At 39.0% G+C, this 20,082-nt stretch overlaps 1 long non-coding RNA gene across 3 annotated transcripts; it reads left to right on the top strand.

Annotated features, from left to right (window-relative positions):
• The first annotated feature begins 242 nt into the window (after window positions 1-242).
• Window positions 243-14,525, top strand: LOC127547909 (uncharacterized). Of its 3 annotated transcripts, none has more exons than XR_007950288.1 (3): window positions 243-339; window positions 1,111-1,201; window positions 4,004-14,525. It is a non-coding gene; the product is annotated as an uncharacterized LOC127547909 (long non-coding RNA). The 3 variants fall into 3 exon arrangements; XR_007950289.1 differs by lacking the exon at window positions 243-339 and adding an exon at window positions 714-802; XR_007950287.1 differs by lacking the exon at window positions 243-339 and adding an exon at window positions 755-845.
• The last annotated feature ends 5,557 nt before the right edge of the window (window positions 14,526-20,082 follow it).

A 20,082-nucleotide genomic window follows, 5' to 3' on the forward strand; every position in this document is an offset into this window, starting at 1 on the left:
GCCCGCGGGTTCTGGGCCTCAGACCCCGGCGTGATGCGCGGGTTTCCGCGAGCGTAGAGTCATCCGGGTCATCGCGTCCCGGCCCCCTACGGCTCTTTCCCCGCCCGACGACGGGGCGGGGCGGGGCCTGGCGGGAATGCAGGCTGGGGGCTTTAGACGTCGGCCCCTCCTCTCCCCCGCCCCATCCCACTCGGGAGGACGCGACGCGTCTGACCCTAGTGGTGGCCCCCCCCCCACCCCGGCCCGAGCCTATTAAAAGAGGCGCCCTTTCCCTCCTTCCTCCCCGTCTGGCAATCCCCAGGGCTGTTCCAATGCCCCCTCCCCCACCCCGCTTTGCAGGTGAGTAGCCGCACCCCCTGCCGAGCAAAATCCCGCCCCCAGGCCCAGGGGAAGCGTGGGCCTGACTGCGTCCTCCACCCTCTGCCCTGTCAACTGCTGGAGCATCTCTCATTCTTGGGGCCAGATGTCCGCTGGGGCTCTGAAAAGCCCCTATCTATATTCCTGGCGGTCCCAGGCTGACCTCCACCTGCTCGGTGACCCGGTAGCTCTGGTCTCCCAGTTCCTTCGGTTCCATGCCTTTGCCCTAGTCGTAGTCAGCGCCTAGAATGCTGTCCCTGCTCACCGCGCCGGCTCCTTCGGCCCCCAGCCCAACTAATGCTCCCTCCCATCCCCCCCATCTCCCGCAGATGACTTTGGTTTTACGGAATCGCTAGCTCTTAGCTGACTTCTCTCGGTTCGTTTGTGAGCTCTATGGGGCAGGGTCGCTGCCCTTTGTACACAATGGGACCCTAGATGCTTGTTGGTACGAACGCGTGTGTGTTTGCCTTCTGTCTCCTAAATCTCAGGTGTGCCTTCCTTCTCTAACAAACGTAGTTAGAGCACCTGGTGAGGGAAGAGAGTTTAGAGGGCCGGGGATCTGCCTGCAGGAATTGACAGACAACTAGATGGGTTGCCGAAAGGAACTGTCACACAGTTTGACTTGGCAAGTTCCTTTGAAAGGCTCAGAACAGATTGTGTTAGAGGAGGTCCAAGGGGGAAGTTTGGGGAAGGCTTCTTGGAGGATGTGAAGTCATCACTCGTCTAGAATAAACATTATTAATTGTCTTCTAGGCACCATGCAGAGTGCTGGGGACACCACTCAGCCTTCAAGCTTACAATCTAAATAAGGAAGAGAACAGACAAGGGAAGAAGACTGTCAAAGGTGCGACATGGGATCATGATGAGCTCTCTAAGAAAAATGTTCTGAGCTGAGCTCCCTCTTTATGGAGATTTTGGAGTTCCAGGTTCTACCTTGCAATCAGAGAGACAGAGTGATGATGACGGCAAGTCCCACTGCTGTTGGGATCTTGCAGGATGATGAGATTTTCCCCAATAATGAACTTCCCTATACCATGGGACATAGTATGGAAGTCCCAAGTAGGTGAAAAGTGACATTTGAATTAACTTTTAAAGGACTGTAGCTATAGATAGTAATTCAGCTAGCAATTAGGGAGGGAAAACTGGCCAGGCTTGAGAAACAAGGTAAGCAAAAACCCAGTTGTCAGGAAAGCACAATGCAGTTCAAGCAGCCCCTAAGTCTATATTGAAAGGAAGAAGATTGGGGCTTCACTCCAAGACATATACCTCAGCAAGTAAGTAATTACAAAGGCTTTATAAAAAGATTGCCTTTTACATAATTCTTCCCGAAATGATTACTTATCAACCTAAAATATCATTATTAACAGTCTACCCTTATAGATTAAAGCTACTTTGCACACACCCTATCCTGTGTGACTCTGCTCAGGACTTCATGTACATTTTCCTTTAAGAATCTGTCTAATACATTGGAGGAATTTCTTCATATTTTGAAAGTATCTGGACAATAAATTATTCTGTAGATGAGCACTGGTGCTGGAGTCAGGAGGATCTGAACTCAAATCCAGCCTTAAGACATTTAACACTTCCTAGCTGTGTGATCCTGGGTAAGTTCACTTAACCCCTATTAGCTGCAAAAAGAAAGTAGCAGGTTAACATTTGGATCATGACTGCTACTCTGTCATCTGCTCATCTTTTCTCCCTGATTGCCTTTCATGTAAGTCACAACTTATATTGTCTTTCATAGCAGCATATTATATGCATTGTGTATTTTTGTGATTATTTCCTGTCTCTTTTTTAATTGGAAGTAGAGTACTGAGTTCATTTAGGTCCCTTGGGCCTAGTAGGGGATGCACCTGCACACTGTGGGTTCCAAACAGACTGTAAATAACAGCTGATTTATAACTGACTACAGTCACTCCATCTAAGAGATGCCACAATTAAGATCTATTTGGTTCCCTTTAGCAAGACAAGGATCAAGTCCTTCTCACCATTGTAAGCTGCTACCACTAGTTAGACTTAAGTACTTATTGGAGCTCATTCAGCTAAATTTAATTTAATTTAATTCAACAAGTATTTGCTTACTGTATGCAAGACAATACCTTGTGCAAATCACTAGTTTTAAAAAGGCTAGGATTAATGAGAGGAAACATTCCATATTTCCATTAATTCCCTTATAAGTCTTAGCCATAGTGATCAAAAATGCTTCTAAAAATGTGCCAAGGACACTTTGAGCCTAAAGTTTTCAAAATATTCGATACCTACTGTGTGGGTGTTAGAAATCTTTTTATTTATTGTCTTGCGTATAGTAAGCAAACAGATGGGGCTGACAAGTTCAGTGAAATGGAAGGACTTGCCGGAAGTCATACACCTAGTAAGCTGCAGAACAGGATTCACACCTGAGATCTCGAATCCAAATCTAGTATTCTTCCCAACTGAAGGACAAACTGCCAAGAAATAAGTTGACCCTGAGTCATTTGATATTTGTTTTTCCTTGACCTGATGAGCCAAACTACTTGTTCATTTCAGAAATTTCGAAATTGACTTCAACTCAAACCCAAATTAATTCATTTCCAAAACTTCTTTTCCCCTCAAATGGCATTTTGTTTCTTGAATTTCTCTTTTCAGGTAAACCACAGGAAAACTTTGCAAAACATTTTGAGTCGGCAGAAAATTGATAATCGAGCAACTTTGTAGTTGGGGAGGAAATGAAGTTCTGGCCTTTGTCTAGAACTTATCCAAAAGCTATATATATATTAGAATACTTTGGTTTGGAAAGAAGATTTTTGAAAGGAAAATTTACAAACAAAATCTTGGTCATACTTAGAAAGAATTTTAGTAAACAGTTCTATTCCCCCTTATTTGTGCACTTAAGCAACCCTCGAAATATAGATTTGATTCTTTTTCTTTTACCATAATGAAGATCTTTTGCCTTATCTCTCCACCCAAAACAACCTTACAGATTGTTTTGAATTCACTTATATGTATAAATGGAATGAGATTTTAAATTCTAGGATATTCTGAAAAACCATTGGGGATTCCCTGAAAATTTGAGGTAATTAGGTGATCCTCATATAAAGAAACATTTTCATAGTAAGTTAACTACATATTAGTTACAAAATTCCTTATCTCTTATTGGTGATACAAGCTGGAATATATACAGTTTTGGTCCTGTTTTGTGGTTGATCTACTACTTATTTGTAATTTAGAGATTGAGTAGCCGGGGGCAATTGGAGGTCAGGTGACTTGTTCCAGTCTGTTTACGAAGCCCAGCTTCTCATTCTAATGCTGGTCTATCCCGTAGGCCTTATTGAGTGGGAGCTGAAAAGAATTAGATAAATTCATGAATCAGAGCTGCCTAAGGGAAAGCTGAAACTTAAAAGTCCATACATCTTTTAAGATGGACTGAACTCCCTCGGCCTCTACTTTTGGAAGCTCTCCTAGTCTGAAGGCACCATTTGTATTTTGTATCCTCTGATCCTAGCTAAATTTCTGGAGCTACTTTGTGTCTTTTGACGAACATGGGGTGGAGGAGTTCATTTAGATCCTAGAGATGTTTCCTTTGTGATGAATAAAGAAAAAGACTTTTCTGTATATTTTCTTGTATCTTTGCTTTAATCTCTCTCCACTTCTTTTGAATATGAGGAAGAACTCTTAAGGCCTGAAGCAACTGCTGGGAGTTTAGACTAAACCTATGTGAGAAAGTGTGATGGAATAGACAGAATAATGGACTTCGAGACTGTAAGACTTGGATTCAAATCTTACCTTAGGTACTTAATAGCTGTGTGGCCTGAGGCAGATACTTTATAGCATTTTTCACTTTTGTTTCCTCTTACCAACCCTTTTGTCTCCACTGGACAGGCAAGTGACCCAGCTAAAGCAGCAAGGCTTCCTGGGGAAAGACAGAAGGCCGGATGTTTTAGGTAAGTTAAGTCACCACTGAATGACCACGATCTCTTTTCAGACTGTGATGGGAATAACCCAGTGCCCTCAGCCAATCATCCTAGGATGCCACTTCTGTAGAGAGCCATAGCTCTTGAAGACCTCATAAAGAAGATTCTTGCAACCAAAGTCCTTGGCTTTGTCAAATCATTCAACATCACAGAAGGATGCCATTTTATCAGTGGAGATGACATCAAAGAAGAGACATTAACATCTGCTTTGCTGATGTGCCCTAAGAACCCTGGCACTGACTTAGACCTGAAACCTTCCATATTTTGTAATAATAGTAAAAATGATAGTGCCAGGCCTGGAGTTAAAAAAAAAAGTTCACATCCAGCCACAGAAACAGACTGCTGTTGGGAGGTGCTACTGTTCTCTCCATTTTGCAGTGGAGGAAATAGGCAAATAGATTGAATTGTCCTCTGGGTCAGAATTTTGTCTTGTTTCCAGGGCCTGCACTGTATCCCCTCAATTCCTCAAATCAAAGTTGTTCCCATTAGAATGTGAGCTCTCTGAGACCAGAGGCTGTATCTCATCTCCCTCTCAGTCTCCAGATTTTCTCATAGTAAGTGATTCATTGAGACATTCCTTTGTAAGGTTGAGGAAATAGTCCTGATGACCTCTAAGGGCCCATCCTACTTTAGGGCTAAGATTCTTTGCATTCAGTAAGTGATGTGCTTTGTTATTACATTGAGGCATCAAGATAATGGATTATCAGAATGTTGACTGTAATCTCTGGCTTTGTACTGTTTCTAAGAGTAATCTAGTTCAATTGAGAGAGGCTTATTATTGAATGAAGGTTGACCCCTAGATGATTATTTATTTTTAACCACAGCCTGGGATGACAGTCTACCAAAGTATTGTATGGTGTTGAGGAAGAAGGTAGGGTGTGTTCAGCAATCAGTAAGCATTCATTAAAGCTTTTCTATGTGCTAAGTGCTGTACTAAGTACTAGGAATACAGAAACAGATGAAATAGCTCCTGCAATTAAAAAGCTTTTATTCTATCATAGGAGAGAGCTGCCTGTTGGAAGTATTGAAGCAATTAAGACCTGATCATAGAGACCTGGTAAATCAATTAGAAAACTCCTAGCAACAGCTGCCAAATTCATCTTTTTTTCCCCCAGAACATTTTGAAGGTCCTGTCAAGACCATCTCTACTCATTTACCTCTTTCCTCTGCTCAGGCTAAAATAACTTTTTTCCCTTATTTCATTTGATCTTTACAACAATCCAGTAAGGTAGGCAGAACAGATTATTCTCATTTTACAAGGGAGTAAACTGGTCTTTAATATTGACTATTTAGATTTTATGGCAGGATGCTCTATGTGCAACAGGCATTTAAAAAATGTTGAATGAAAGACTCAAGACCACACTTCTACTCAGTGACAAAGTCTAGCTTAGGACTGCAAATACATAGTGCAGTGAGTTTTAGGAGAGGCCTGAATTCACATGTCATCATTGTCAGTAACGGAATGAGCACAGACAAGTCGTGTAATGCTCTGAGGCTTCAGTTCCTCAAGTAAAAAATAAAAATGATACCCAAGGTACTTACCTCATAAGGCTGTTGTGAGGCTCAAATGGCATCGTTCTTCATTTCTCACTACACAACCTTGGTGTTCTCTGACTTTTCATCATCCCGCAAGATCCTCCCAGCCTTTGTAGGGTGGAGGATAGATCCATAAACCCCCAAACCTCCATTTAAGGAGGGAGCTCAGCTCAGAACTTCTATCTTAAAAGGCTAAACTATGAGATGTCTCTCCATTTCCTACTATGTCTGTTTCTTCACTCCCTCCTTTATGTTTTTTTGTTGTTGTTGTCTTTCCCCATTAGATTGAAAGCTCCTTGAGAGCAGAGACTGTTTTCTTCTTTTATAACTACAGCAGTTAGCATAGTGTCTGGCATATGGTAGACTCTTAATAAATGTTGATTGACTTTACAATGCCAGTCATGAGAGAGATGAAATGTTGCATATTAGGTAAGCAAACATATTTGGCTACAGTGTTAGAGTACATGGGAAGGAGGAATATGTAATCAGTCATCTAAGATATGCTGGAGTTTGATATGATAGGTTCTAAGTACCAAACAAAAGTTTCTATTTTAATTTAGAAGCATTAGGAAGCCATGGAAATTTCTTGAGCAGATAATGATGTGATATGATCTGGACTCTACGTAGCTGAATGAGGAAAGAAGGATGATTAGTGAGAACAAGGACTGAATGCAAAGAGATCAGTTAAGAGTTTGGGTGAGGACCTGAACAAGAGTGATTATGGTTTGTGTAGAGAAGAAGGGATGGATGTGGGGGATGTTTTAATCAATATCTAGTATGTACATCTTTCTATTCATACATCATTATCATTGTTAATACCACCATTATGGTATAGACCCTTTCCTTTTTTCCTTTCTTCCCTCTGGCCATATATGATTTACCGAATGAACCCTCCAAAAATATCTTGGGAGTTTACTGGCTAGATTTCTTTAAGGACAATGCTTTAAACCAAAACCACTCTGACTCTAATTGATTGACTAACAAGAGGTTCCAATTCCCTGCCAAAATTCCAATCTTTAATTGTTTGAGTCCCGATTGGTTAAATATAAGTAGTAATTTATTTCTGTTTTGGCCAGAAATCTGAACGTCTTCCCAGATTTATTTATTTAGATTGAATAATGATGATGGTAGTGGTTTTTGACTAGATGAAAGAGATTTTTTGCTTAAATTGCTATCTAGCCTTAATCATTGAATGGATGTGGCTTTAGTCAAATTGAGACTTGTTGAAGACCTTAGCTTAAAAAGGTCCAGATTCTCTCCTTGCATGCAGACCATCTCTGGTCATCCTGATCTATCTGTCTGACCACTGGACTCAAATGATTCTGGAGGGGAAAGTGAGGAAGGTGACCTTGCACAGACCTTCCTCACTGAAATCCAATTCACTTGCATATCATGGCATCACCTCTCTGACATCATGGTCCTTTTTGAAGGATAAAACAATAGATTCTCATCACTTTTTTGGATCTTTGCAAATCTGATAACTAGACCTCCTGTTCAAATCTCTTTCTACTCCAACCTATCCTTCATTCAAAGACAAATTGATTTTCTGAAAGTTCAGTTCTGATCATGTCATTTATTCAGTAATCTCTAGTGACTTTTGTTACATACAGTACCAGATGTGAAATCTTCTGTATTTAAAACCCTTTACCACATTTCCAGTCTTTCTGTACTGATTTTGCTCTATGAATTCTATGATAACTATATTCTACTTTTTCCTCGCATGTGACATGTCACCTGGACTGTAATGCTTTCCTTTCTCATCTCCAGTTTCTGACTTTTTTGGTTTCCTTCAAAACCTAGCTCAGATCTCATCTTCTGAACCTTTCCTGGTTTCTCTTCCACCTTCTCTATGAGTATTACCTTCTGTTTACACTGTTTAGATCCTTTTATACATGTCTTGTCTCACAAGAGTATGAGATCCTTGAGTGTCATCCTAGAACTTAGCACAGTATCTGGCACATAGTGAATGTGTTAATGCTGTGTTGATGACCAAAGAGATGCATTTGACAAAATTTGGCAACTGATTATACAGGGTAGGTAAGGGAAAGGGCAGAGTTCAGTATACCTTCCTTCTGAGTTGTGGACCTGTGTCAGAATTGTGGTATCCTTATTAGAAATTGAGAAGTTAGGGAAATGGAAAAATAATGAATTCTATTTTGAACATGGTGATTTTGGTAAGTCTCTGGGGCATCCAGAAAAAATTAACACAAACCACAGGCATTTATTGAGAACTTGCTACTTGCCAGGGCTCTGCCAGATACTCTACAAATATCCCTTTGATCTCCACAACAACCCAAGAAGGTGCTATTGCTATCCTTATTTTCCAATTGAGATTGACAGAATGATTTGCCCAGGGTCACATAGCTAATAAACGTAAGGATTGGATTCAGGTTTTCTTGACTTCAGAAATGCAAAATTTCATTTCTAGGGAGAGGAATGGTTTGTATTTACCTAGAGACAAATGTTGAATTCATGGGAGCTAATGAGATCGAGACTGAAAAGCTCATACTGGCAAAAAGAGAAATAATGACACAAAAACCAAGGGAGAGTATTTTTGAAGATGGAAATGACTAATGGCATCAAATGCCGCAGTGAGATCGAGAAAAATAAAGACTGAAAAAAGACCACTGAATTCGTCAATTTAAAAAATCCTTGGTGATCTTGCAGAAAGTTGCCCTTGAGTATTGGAAATAGAAGCCATGTGGGAAATACTTTAGAAGAATGATAGGTAAGAAAATAGAGACATAGAAAAGTGTTAATTGACCGAATTAACAGTATAAAATGAAAATAGCCCTGTATTAGATAAAAATGAACTGGGCTGGGGACGGGAACAAATCCAACAACCCAGAATTAGTTGAACCTACTAGCAAATTCTACCAAATGTTTAAAGAGTAATTCCAGGGGCAGCTAGATGGCATAATGGATAGAGCATTGGCCCTGAAGTCAGGAGGACGAATTCAAATCTGGCCTGAGACACTTAATACTTCCTATCTGTGTGATCCTGGGCAAGTCACTTAATCCCAGTTGCCTTAGCAAGGGAAAAAAAGTAATTCAACTAGTTAATTTACTTTTTGAATTGAAAAGAAAAAAGGGCCTGCCAAAATCCTTCCATGACATAAATATAATCTTGTCACTAAAATCAGGAAGATTCAAAACGATAAAAATGACAGACTAATATTTCTAATGAATATTGATGCAAAAAATGTTTAAATATTATCAAAAAGACTCCAGCAATATATCAGTTATATACTATGACCAAGCTGTATTTATATTAGAATGCAGACCTGATTTAATATTAGCAAGACTATAAACATAATTGACTATATTAATAACAAATATAATTAAATCATGAAAAGCTTTCCCATTCCTGTTAAAAGCAATAGAAAGCATAGGAATAAACAACTTTCCTTAAAAAGAGTTGTAGTATTTAAAACCAAAAACCAGCATTATTGTGATCGGAATAAACGAGAGGTGTTAACAATAAAATCAGGGGTAAAGCAAGGCCATCTATTATCAGCATTACTAATATATTTCTAGAAATGCTAACTATCACAATAAGATTAAAAGAATTTGAAGGAATACGCTTAGGCAAAAAGGGAAAAAAATCATTTTTTTCAGTTAATAGAATGGTTTACTTTGAAAAATTAAAACAACTAAGCAAAGTTGCAGGATATAAAATTAACTAATCAGCATTTCTGACTATCAACAAAATCCAGCAAGAAGAAAGAAAACTTTCATTTAAGAGAACTACAAGAGTTTAAAGACTTCAAGAGTCTACGTGCCAAGATGCACTCAAGAACTATATGAACACAGTTATAAAACAACATTAATTGTCAGGGTTGGCTGAACTAATAAAAAAGACAATACTACATTAATATACTCACTCAGTGCAACATCAAACTACTAAAACATCACAGAGCTAGGGGAAAAGTAGAATAAAAGATAGAAAATGTCAAAAGAGTTAATTTTTTTTTAATGATAGCAGATGGACTGAGTAGTACTAGATCTTTATACTATAAAAGAATTTGATACTGAGTAAGAAACAAATGCTGATTTTTGGAATAGATTAGGTGAACACTATACGCATGCAAAACTGATATTGTTGGTCAAAGATATGCACAATTTTAAAGCCTTTTGGGCATAGTTTGAGTGGTTAGAGTTCAACTTCACCAACTGTGCATTAGTTCTACACATTGCACAACTGCATTTCCATATCCCTTCCAGCATTGATCATTTTCCTTCTCTGTCAGACTGATAGCTATAACTTCAGGGTTATTTTAATTTGCATTTCCCTAGTAGTGATTTGAGCATTTTTCTTGTGTCATTATTGAGAACTTGGATTTCTTCTGAAAACTGCCTATATCATTGTGGCATTGGGGAATGGCTCTTATTTTTATAAATGTGGCTTTGTTCCTATGTTGTTGAAAAATGAGGCTTTGTCAGAGAAATTTGATGTTAAAGAACCTGCCTCCCTCTCCAGTTTCTTCCTAACTTTGTCGGCATTGGTTTTGCTTGTGCAGTAACTTTTAAATTTTTTTTAAAATTTCATCCAATCAAAATTATCCATTTTGCTTCCTGTAGTCCTCTCCATCTTGTTTGGCCATAAACACTTTATCCATAGAAGACACCCAAGCTTTTGATAGCTATATTGAAAAAAAGATTCTAAATCACTAATAACTAGGAAATGCAAATTAAAACAATTATCAGTTACTACCTGACATCCATCAGATGGTGAAGTTGACCAAAAAAATGGAGATGACAGATGCTGATAAGACTTATGAGACAATAGGCATATTGATGCCCTATTCATGGAGTAGTGAACTAAATCGTCTAGCCATTCTGACAAGACATGTGAAGTTATGCCCTCATGTATTCTGATGGAAGTGGATCTCTTCGATAAAGAGAGCTAATTCAGTTTCAATTGATCAAAGATGGGCAGAAGCAGCTACACCCAAAGAAAGAACACTGGGAGATGAATGTAAACTGCATTTTTGTTTTTCTTCCCGGATTATTTATACCTTCTGAATTCAATTCTCCCTGTGCAACAAGAAAACTGTTCGGTTCTGCACACGTATATTGTATCCAGGATATACTGTTAACCTATTCAACATGTAAAGGATTGCTTGCCATTTGGGGGAGGGGATAGAGGGAGGAAGGGGAAAAATCGGAACAGAAGTGAATGCAAGGGATAATGTAAAAAATTACCCTGGCATGAGTTCTATCAATAAAAAGTTATTTAAAAAAAAAAAAAAGAAGTTATGCCCTCAAAGGTATTGAACAGTACATACCCTTTGATCTTGCAATACCACTATTAGGTCTATCACTCAAAGAGATCAAAGAAAAAAGTCAGATTTGAAATTAAATAATTGAATTTTTAAGAATAAGCAGGGATAAGATTTGCAAAAATATCTGTAGTACTTTTGTGATGGCAAAGAATTGGAAATTGAGGGGAATGCTCATCAATTGGGGAATGACTGAACATAGTATATGAATACCACCATGGAATAGTTTTGTGCTATAAGAAATGACAAATAGGATGGTTTTGAAAGAAAAACTTTTATGAACTATGCAAAGTGAAGTGAACAAAGCCAGGAGAACATTGTACCCAATAACAGTATTATAAGAATGATTAACTATGAAAAAGCCACTCTGATCAAGATGACGATCCGAGACAGTTACAGAGTACCCATCATGAAAAATGCTATCCACTTTCAGAGAAAGAACTGATGGAGTCTGAGTGCATATTGAATAACTTTTTTTGCTTTTCATCTCTCTTGTTTTGCAGCATAGTTGAGAGGATGTTTTATATAATTTCACATATATAACATTAAATTGCTTACCATTTCAAGGAGGAGAGAGAGAAAGGAAAGGGAAAAAACTCAGTTTTTAAAAAATGAATGTTAAAAAATATTGATGTAATTGGAAAATATTTGATGAAATTAAAATTACCAAAAAGATAATTCAGGGATAGTTTCAGAAAAACTTGACAAGATTCATATAAACTGAGTCAAAATGAAGTGAAGAGGTTAGAACCAGAGCAACAATATATATGTAAACATTAGAAATATAAGCAACTTTGAAAAACCTCAGGTGATTTAAACCTAAAGGACTCCTGATGGAATATGCTATCCAGTTCCAGATAGAGAAGTGATGGACTCAATTCAAACTATGGCATTTTTTAAAAATGGTTAATTCAGGCATTTGTTTTGCTTGACTTTTCATGTGGATTTAGGTTTTCTTGTTTTTTTTAGTAGAAGGCAGAGAAATCAGATCTGAAAATAAAATATTGAATTAAAATGTTTTTTAAACATGGAGGCAAATGATGTAGGTAGCTCTAGTAGTTTGTGGCAAAGGAAAAGACAGAATGCTAACTTGTTAGCTTATTTTGGGAAAAAGATGAGAAAGTTTGGAAAATTCGAAAGGTGCTGTTATCAGAATAGTTTTGAAAAGCAGAATGAGAGGTTTAGAAATACAGGCTTGTGAGGAATTGAAAAGGATTTGTGAGGAATGAAGCCATGAGAGTTGAAGTTCTTTGGGACTGAGTAGAAAGAACTATGGGCCAACAGTCATTTACTATTACTATCACTGAATAAGAATTCCTAGTGAATAGGCTCAAAGATACAAAAATAATAATTTAGATAGCACTATCAGGTTGGCAAAGGTCTTCCTCACAATCTTTTGGATATTTAAATGTAATTGTTTTTATGAAGAAAGGGAAGCCTAGGGAGGTTAAATCAAGGATCCAAAGTCACATACCTGGTAAGTGTCAGAGCTGGGACTTGAACTAGTCTTCTGGCTTAGATGGGATTCTCTTTTAGGCAGTTGGAAGGCAGGGAGAGGACCAGGATGGTGCAGTGTCACAGAAACCAAGGGAGGATAGCGTTTCAAGAAGTAGGTTACCTCTAGGATGTTGCAAAAAGGATAAATAGGGCAAGGACCGAAATAAAGCTATTGGATCTGCAGGATGAGGGGATTAGAATAGCTCTTCAAGGTCTCTTCTAGCTGTAAGTCCTTTGATTTGACCAGAGAAGTGGTCATGGTGATCTTATGACTGACTCTGGCTGTTCCCTGTTGGCCAGTTCTGGATTAATAAGTCATCATTTTTTAAGACTAAATAAAATATGGGAAAATATATTGGAAATCATTTAGCCTTATGTCTTTGTTTTGCAGAAGAGGAAATTCTGGGGCCTTAATTTAGTGACTTATCAGGGCATAGGGAGAGACAGAGGTAAAAGCTGAATGGCAGGCTCAGAATGCCCAGGCCCTCTTCTGCCCACTAACAGCTCCTCTCCTGGTGCTGGCCCTCATACTTTCCTGTTCCTCATTCCTGTGCTCCAGTTATTGACTGACCCACTGAGGTTTCTCTCATCCTCCTTTAGGCTGCCACTCAGGCAGATGGTTCTCCTGAAATGACCACACTCTTCACTGGCAGTGCCTTCTTCCCTGGATATAGCCTTGTTTTCTTGAGAGGGTCCTGAGCAATAAGGCTCTTTCACCAATGGCAAGCCTCAGTTCTTGATTTAGTCCTTTTTCTCTGTCAGATGACCCAAGCTAATAGTGATCTTAGAGTACCCAGGCTTACTTCTGAGTTAATGTCTCAGACTGATCATTTCTCTTTTTTGGCCATGGAGCTTGCAAAGTGCAACCTTCCCTCCTAATGATTGATATTACTCAATGTGTAGAACTGGGCTTGGAGTCGGGAAGACCTGAGTTCAGATCCAGCCAAAGACACCATCTGGCTGGCCTTTCCCTCTGCTTCAGTTTCCTCATCTTTAGGGTGAGGATAATATGGCAAAGCATGAAAAGAGCCCTTATTCACCCATCCCAGAATGCCTAGTATGGTGCTGTGTACTAAGCATTAACATATTTGGTGAGGGCAGACAGAAAACAGGCAGATGATCTCCAAAGAAGGTGAGATTAAAGTCCTGGAACAGCAGCTCCGGGTATTGTGCGGATCAAATGAACTGGTAAGAACTTAGCAGAATGCCTGGCAAGTTAGTTAAGTGCTACATAAATGTTAGATGCTACTGCCATTTTTTTTTTTTTTTTTGATTTCTAAAAGGAATATATATAGCCTCTAATCTAGTTTGGGTCTTGAATTAACTTACCTAGCTGTTGATCCAACTGTCACAGATATGGATGGGCCTTCCTGACCCTGCTCTCTGCCCTTGGTGGGTAAACCACTTTTGTCCCATTTGTGTATTGCCTGCAGTTGGGGCTTTCTTGGTCAAGTTATCAGAGTAATTTGTCTCCTTCTCCAGCTTTTGTTACAGATGAGGAAGAAGGCAGATGGGGTTATGTCACTTGCCCAGGGTCACTTAGCTAGTGAGTATCTGAGGCCAGAGAGGAACTCTTCTGTCTTTCTGACTCCAGGCCCAGCACTCTAGGTACTCTATGTCAAAGGCCTTAGAGCTGCTATTCCAGGACCTGGGCTTTTTCTCCTTACCTCACCTACACCTCCTAACTTCCCTCCAAACTCCGCTCAAAGCCTGCTTTCTTCAGGTCTTTTCTGTTTTCTCTTTCTATTCTGCCTATATCCTAATATATGGATATTGTTGCTGTTAGACTGTGAGCTCCTTTTGAGGGCAGAGACTGCTTGTTTTTCCACTCTGAATCCTCAGTGCATAGCACAGTGTACTTGGCACATAATGAGCACTTAATAAATGCCTGTTGATTGATTCATTGATTGATATGGTTGGGTGTGGAAATGGCAGACTCTTTGGAGCAGGGGCCAAGACTTTCGGTTATCCTGCTCACATCAGGCAGCATTAGACTATCCCCAAGATTTCTCTTCGTGAGTTTTGTTGGGAGAAAAGGAAGGGTATTCTGTGTCTTTTCTTTATAGACATAAATTAGCTTTCCACGATTCTGGGTGGAATCAGAAGACTGTTCCTTGATCAGTCTGCTGTAATGGGGACACATTAAAACAGTAGGTTATATTTTTCATCCAGGTTCTTTTGTCTTAAATGTCACCAGTTTTGTTAGCTGGTGACTGGAACTTGATTTGATACCTGAGTTCAGGTGCCCGGGTGAAGGTGAGGGTGGGAGAATGAGGAGTAGTTGTCTGGTGGGACCCCCATGGGGCAACACAGAAAAGGCAGGTGGCAGGCTGGAGAGAGCACTTCATTAGCCTTTGGAACTCTGGCCAGTGTCCAATTGTGACTTCAGAGCACAGAGAGAGGGAATTGTGCTTGCTAGCTCAGCAGAAAGATGGTGAACGGTAAGTGCAGAACAAGACTTACAGTTTAGAGATGTGTTGACCTGTTTTGCTTAACTGTACTTATCTGTTACAAAGGAGGAATCGGTTGACATCTTTGTTGTGGTAATGTAAAAAACAAATACAGTAAACTTTTTAAAAAGAAAAAAAGTTAACAAAAACCACTGATATTTATATAGCATTTGTGTGTCAGGCATTGTGCTATGCCCTTTACATTATCTCATTTGACCCTCACAACAACCTTATTGATAACAGAAACAAAACCTTATTAAACTATTGTTTTAGGGATATGGACTCTTATTTCTGCCCTTTAGGATTTTCTGGGACTTCGGCAGAAAAAAATCCCATGAGACTTGGGGTGCAAGAATGTGGATGTGCTGTCCAGAGCTTTAAATGTCCCATGTTTTCTTCTAGCTGTCTCTTTATTGTAAAACCCACTTCTCTCAGAGCAGTCCTGGCCCCTTTTTCACTGGGGGAGCTAGTCTTCTCAGTTGACAATGGGGAATGAGCCATTTTTAATGCATTGGGATTATCCTCTCGGTTTATGTTTTTGCACAAATTATTGAATTCACTATACTCCTGAGTTTATTTTTCTCTCATGCCTCATTGACATGTACTCCTGCTGTGCTTCTTCCTCCCACATATAAATAAAGCCAAACTTTTTCTTGTTCTCAACAACCCTTGCTCCTAACTGTTCAACCCTATTTCTTTTTTTTTTTCTATTTTTTAAAATTATTTTTTAATTATAGCTTTTTATATACAAAACCTATGCATGGGTAATTTTTCAACATTGACCCTTGCAAAAACTTGTTTAAAATTTTCCCCTCCTTCTCTCTATTCCCTCCCCTAGATGGCAGATAGTCCCATACATGTTAGATATGTTAAATACAATATATGTATACATATTTATACAGTTATCGTGTTGCACAAGAGATCGAATTTTGAAAGAAGATAAAAATAACCTGAGAAGAAAAAAACAAAAATGCAAGCAAACAATAACAGAAAGAGTGGAAATGTTATGTTGTGGTCCCTACTCATTTCCCAATTTCTTTCTCTGGGTGTAGCTGGTTCTGTTCTTTACAGATCAATTGGAACTGATTTGGATCATCTCATTGCTGAAGAGAGCCACATCTATCAGGATTGATCATCATATAATAATGTTGTTGAAGTGTGTAATGATCTCCTGATTCTACTCATTTCACTCAGCATTAGTTCATGTATGTCTCTCCAAGCCTTTTTTTATTCATCCTGCTGGTCATTTCTTATAGAACATTAATATTCCATAACATTCATATACCACAATTTATTCAGCCATTCTCCAATTGATGGGCATCCACTCAGTGTCCAGTTTCTTGCCACTACAAAAAAGGGCTGCCACAAACATTTCTGCATATGTGATTCCTTTTCCCTTCTTTAAGATCTCTTTGGGATATAAGCCCAGTAATAACACTGCTGAATCAAAGGGAATGCACATTTTGATAACTTTGTGAGTATAGTTGCAAATTGCTCTCCAGAATGGTTGGATCTGTTCATAACTCCATCAACAATGCATCAGTGTCCCAGTTTTCCCATATCCCCTCCAACATTTGTCATTATCTTTTCCTGTCATCTTAGCCAATCTGACAGGTGTGTAGTGGGATTTCAGAGTTGTCTTAATTTGCATTTCTCTGATCATAGAGTGTTTGAAAGAAGTTTTACAAAACTAAGATCAGATTAGGACCCAGATACAAAAAGGTATATTTGCTTGTTTTAAATTATTTTCAATTATATGTCATGACAATTTGTATTATTCATTTTTATAAGATTTTGAGTTTAAAATTTTTCTCCATCTCCTTTCTTCCTAAAAGGGTAGGCAATTTGATATAGGTATATATGTGCTATTATTTAAAACCTATTTCCCTATTAATCTTGATATGAAAAAAAGTAACAGATCAAAAGCATAGAAAAAAAGATGTATGCTTCAATCATTTTTAGAGTCCATCAATTCTGGATAGCCTTTTCCTTCTTCAGTCTTTTGTAATTGTCATAGACCACTGTGCTCCTGAGAAGAGCTGCCATACTTTTTGCTGATTCTGTACACAATCTTTTCCTGGTTATATTCATTTCAACTTTGCATCAGTTTGGTTTTTTACTGTTTTCTGAAAATTTATTCTGCCTGTTCATCATTTCTTATTGTACAATACTATTTCATTATACTCATATATCACAACTTGTTCAGCCATTCCCCAGCTGATGGGAATTCCCTCGATTTCTACAATTTTGTTTCCAGGAAAATGGCTGCTACAAATAATTTTGCACATGTAGGTCCTTTCCCTCTTTTTTGATCTCTGGACTAATACAGACCTAGTGGTGGTATATGCTAGATGTAAAGATTTGCACAGTTTGGTTGCCCTTTGTTCACAATTCCAAGTTCTCCAGAAAGCTTGGATCAGTTTACATTTCCTCATCACAACATTAGTATCTCAATTTTCCCACTTTTTTCAACCCTATTTCTAACCTTCTTTATCAAGCCTGCATTTAGGGGTAGTTGGGAGCTAACAGCAGGTAGGATAAGTGAACTTAGAATCAAGGAGACTGAGTTCAAATCCAGCCTGTCACTTTCTAGCCATGTGACCCCTGGAAAGTCACTTTCTGCCTGCTTCAGTTTCCTCAATCTATAATTAACACTTCCCTCCCAGGGTTTTTGTGACAATCTTGAAGCATTTTGCAAATCTTAAGTCTGTATAAATGCCAGTTATTACTACAAATTACTAAAAATAATATATATATATATATATATATATACTATAAATTACTACAATATAATAAATTACTACAAATACTATTACTATAAAATAAATTACTATAAACTATAAATTACTATAAATTTTGAACTGGAAGAGACCTTTGAAATCATTTAGCTCAACACCTACTTCACTACATTGGGTAAGTGACTTGCCCAGGGTCACAAGGGAGATTAGTAGGGGCAAGATTTGGTTTTCACTTTCTGACTTCAAATCCGATGCTCTTAACTTTGACCCTCTTCCCAACCCCCATCCCTCATGCCACTCCAGTGAATGCCTTTTCCACATTTCTAGTTCTTTGCCACGTTCCCCTAGTGAGATGGAGGTGAAGGATTGAATAGGATTCTACCAGAAGTCTTGCCTCGCCTCCAGCTAATTCTCTTTTGGAGGTATTGGGAGCTGGAATTCCCAGTCTTAATTCTCAGGGTTAATGACTTAGATTTAAGTTGGCACACTAGAGTGATCAGAAATGGTCCCTTCTCGGAATGACCAGCAGGATGAATACAGAGAGGACTGGCGAGACTTACATGAACTGATGCTAAGTGAAATGAGCAGAACCAGGAGATCATTATACACTTCGACAACGATATTGTATGAAGACATATTTTGATGGAAGTGGATTTCTTTGACAAAGAGACCTAACTAAGTTTCAATTGATAGATGACGGACATAAGCAGCTACACCCAAAGAACAAACACTGGGAAACAAATGTGAACTATCTGCATTTTAGTTTTTCTTCCCGGGTTATTTATACCTTCTGAATCCAATTCTCCCTATGCAACAAGAGAACTGTTCGGTTCTGCAAACATATATTGTATCTAGGATATACTGCAACATATCCAACATATAAAGGACTGCTTGCCATCTGGGGGAGGGGGTGGAGGGAGGGAGGGGGAAAAAAATCGGAAAAGAAACGAGTGCAAGGAATAATGTTGTCATTATAAAGTAATCATTAAATTAAAAAAAATAAAAAATAGAAAAAAAAAAAAGAAAAAAAGAGAAAAAAAAAATGGTCCCTTCTCCCTCTTATTTTCTAGCTACTCCTCAGTTCACAGCTATATCTAACACCTCAAGATGGAAAATTTTGCTTTTTTATTTCTGATATTTCTACTGATCCCAGACTTATTGGTCCCCCTGCTAGGAGTTTCTGGATTGAGAACCTCCAATCCAAGGACAGCAGATCCAATCTGGTGGTCCCTCAATATTTAATTTGTCTCTTTCTTGAATTTCTGGGAGGTTTCACTTCATAGAGTTATGGTTTTAAATATTCATTACGCTTTTGAGGTACTTCTTGCCACTGCCCACATCCACTTCTCTACCCTCCCCACCCTTCCCAATCAACAACCACTAGCCTGCTCAGTTATACACGCACATTCTTTCAGTGGTCACTGAGGATCTACTGAGAAGACTCCTCATAGGGATAGACTAAAAACCTGAATGTTCCACCCATAGACTTCATATTGGTTCTCCCTGTGCCCTCATTTCCTTACTTCTTCTAGACTTCGTTGGAGCCTGGGGACCACTCTTGCATCCTGACTGCAGGTGTTTCCTGCAAAGGTTCCTGTTGCCTTATTACTCTATTCAACTTCCACAGCAGGTGGTTAGGACCCAGCCAGCCCGCCTTCGAGCCCTCCAGCTTATCGACCACAACTCTGTTGGGGGTGGGGAGGATCAGAATATAGTGGGAGGGTCCCCATGAAGGATATCCCCACACAGAGAGGTCACCATGATTATGAGTCTGGATTAGAAGGGATGTTAACTCTGGAAACTAGTGGTTCATAGTGTTCATACAGACCTAGAAAGACACAGTAAGCTAATGTGTATTCGCTATTAGTACATACAGATTTTTCAGACTAGTCTTTATCATAAAGACTGGGGAGGGGATGTTTTATAATGATATGTAAACGAAGAAAGAATAAAACCTCCCTTCCCCAAATGTCTTCTTTCTACATTACAAATGAGGTTCACCTCAGACAAATACAGGAGTGAATAAAATGTGGAATGGTTTGTGAAGGGTAATGGGGGAAGTGTGTTTTGAGGTCTGAGGGCTCATCAGGCTATTATTTTCCAGGCTTCCCTTAATTGCTGCTGGATCTTTGATGTGAACTAGCACATCCCCCTCCTCTCCTATTTCTGTAGCCTCAGCTATATTCTTCTTCAGCCCAACTTCTGTAACTCCAGGTCTCTATGGACTTCTCAGCTCCCCAGTGCCATTACAGGCCATCTTCTCTTCTAACCT

Source organism: Antechinus flavipes, chromosome 2 (assembly GCF_016432865.1).
Source record: "Antechinus flavipes isolate AdamAnt ecotype Samford, QLD, Australia chromosome 2, AdamAnt_v2, whole genome shotgun sequence".
Lineage (NCBI taxonomy): Eukaryota > Metazoa > Chordata > Mammalia > Dasyuromorphia > Dasyuridae > Antechinus > Antechinus flavipes.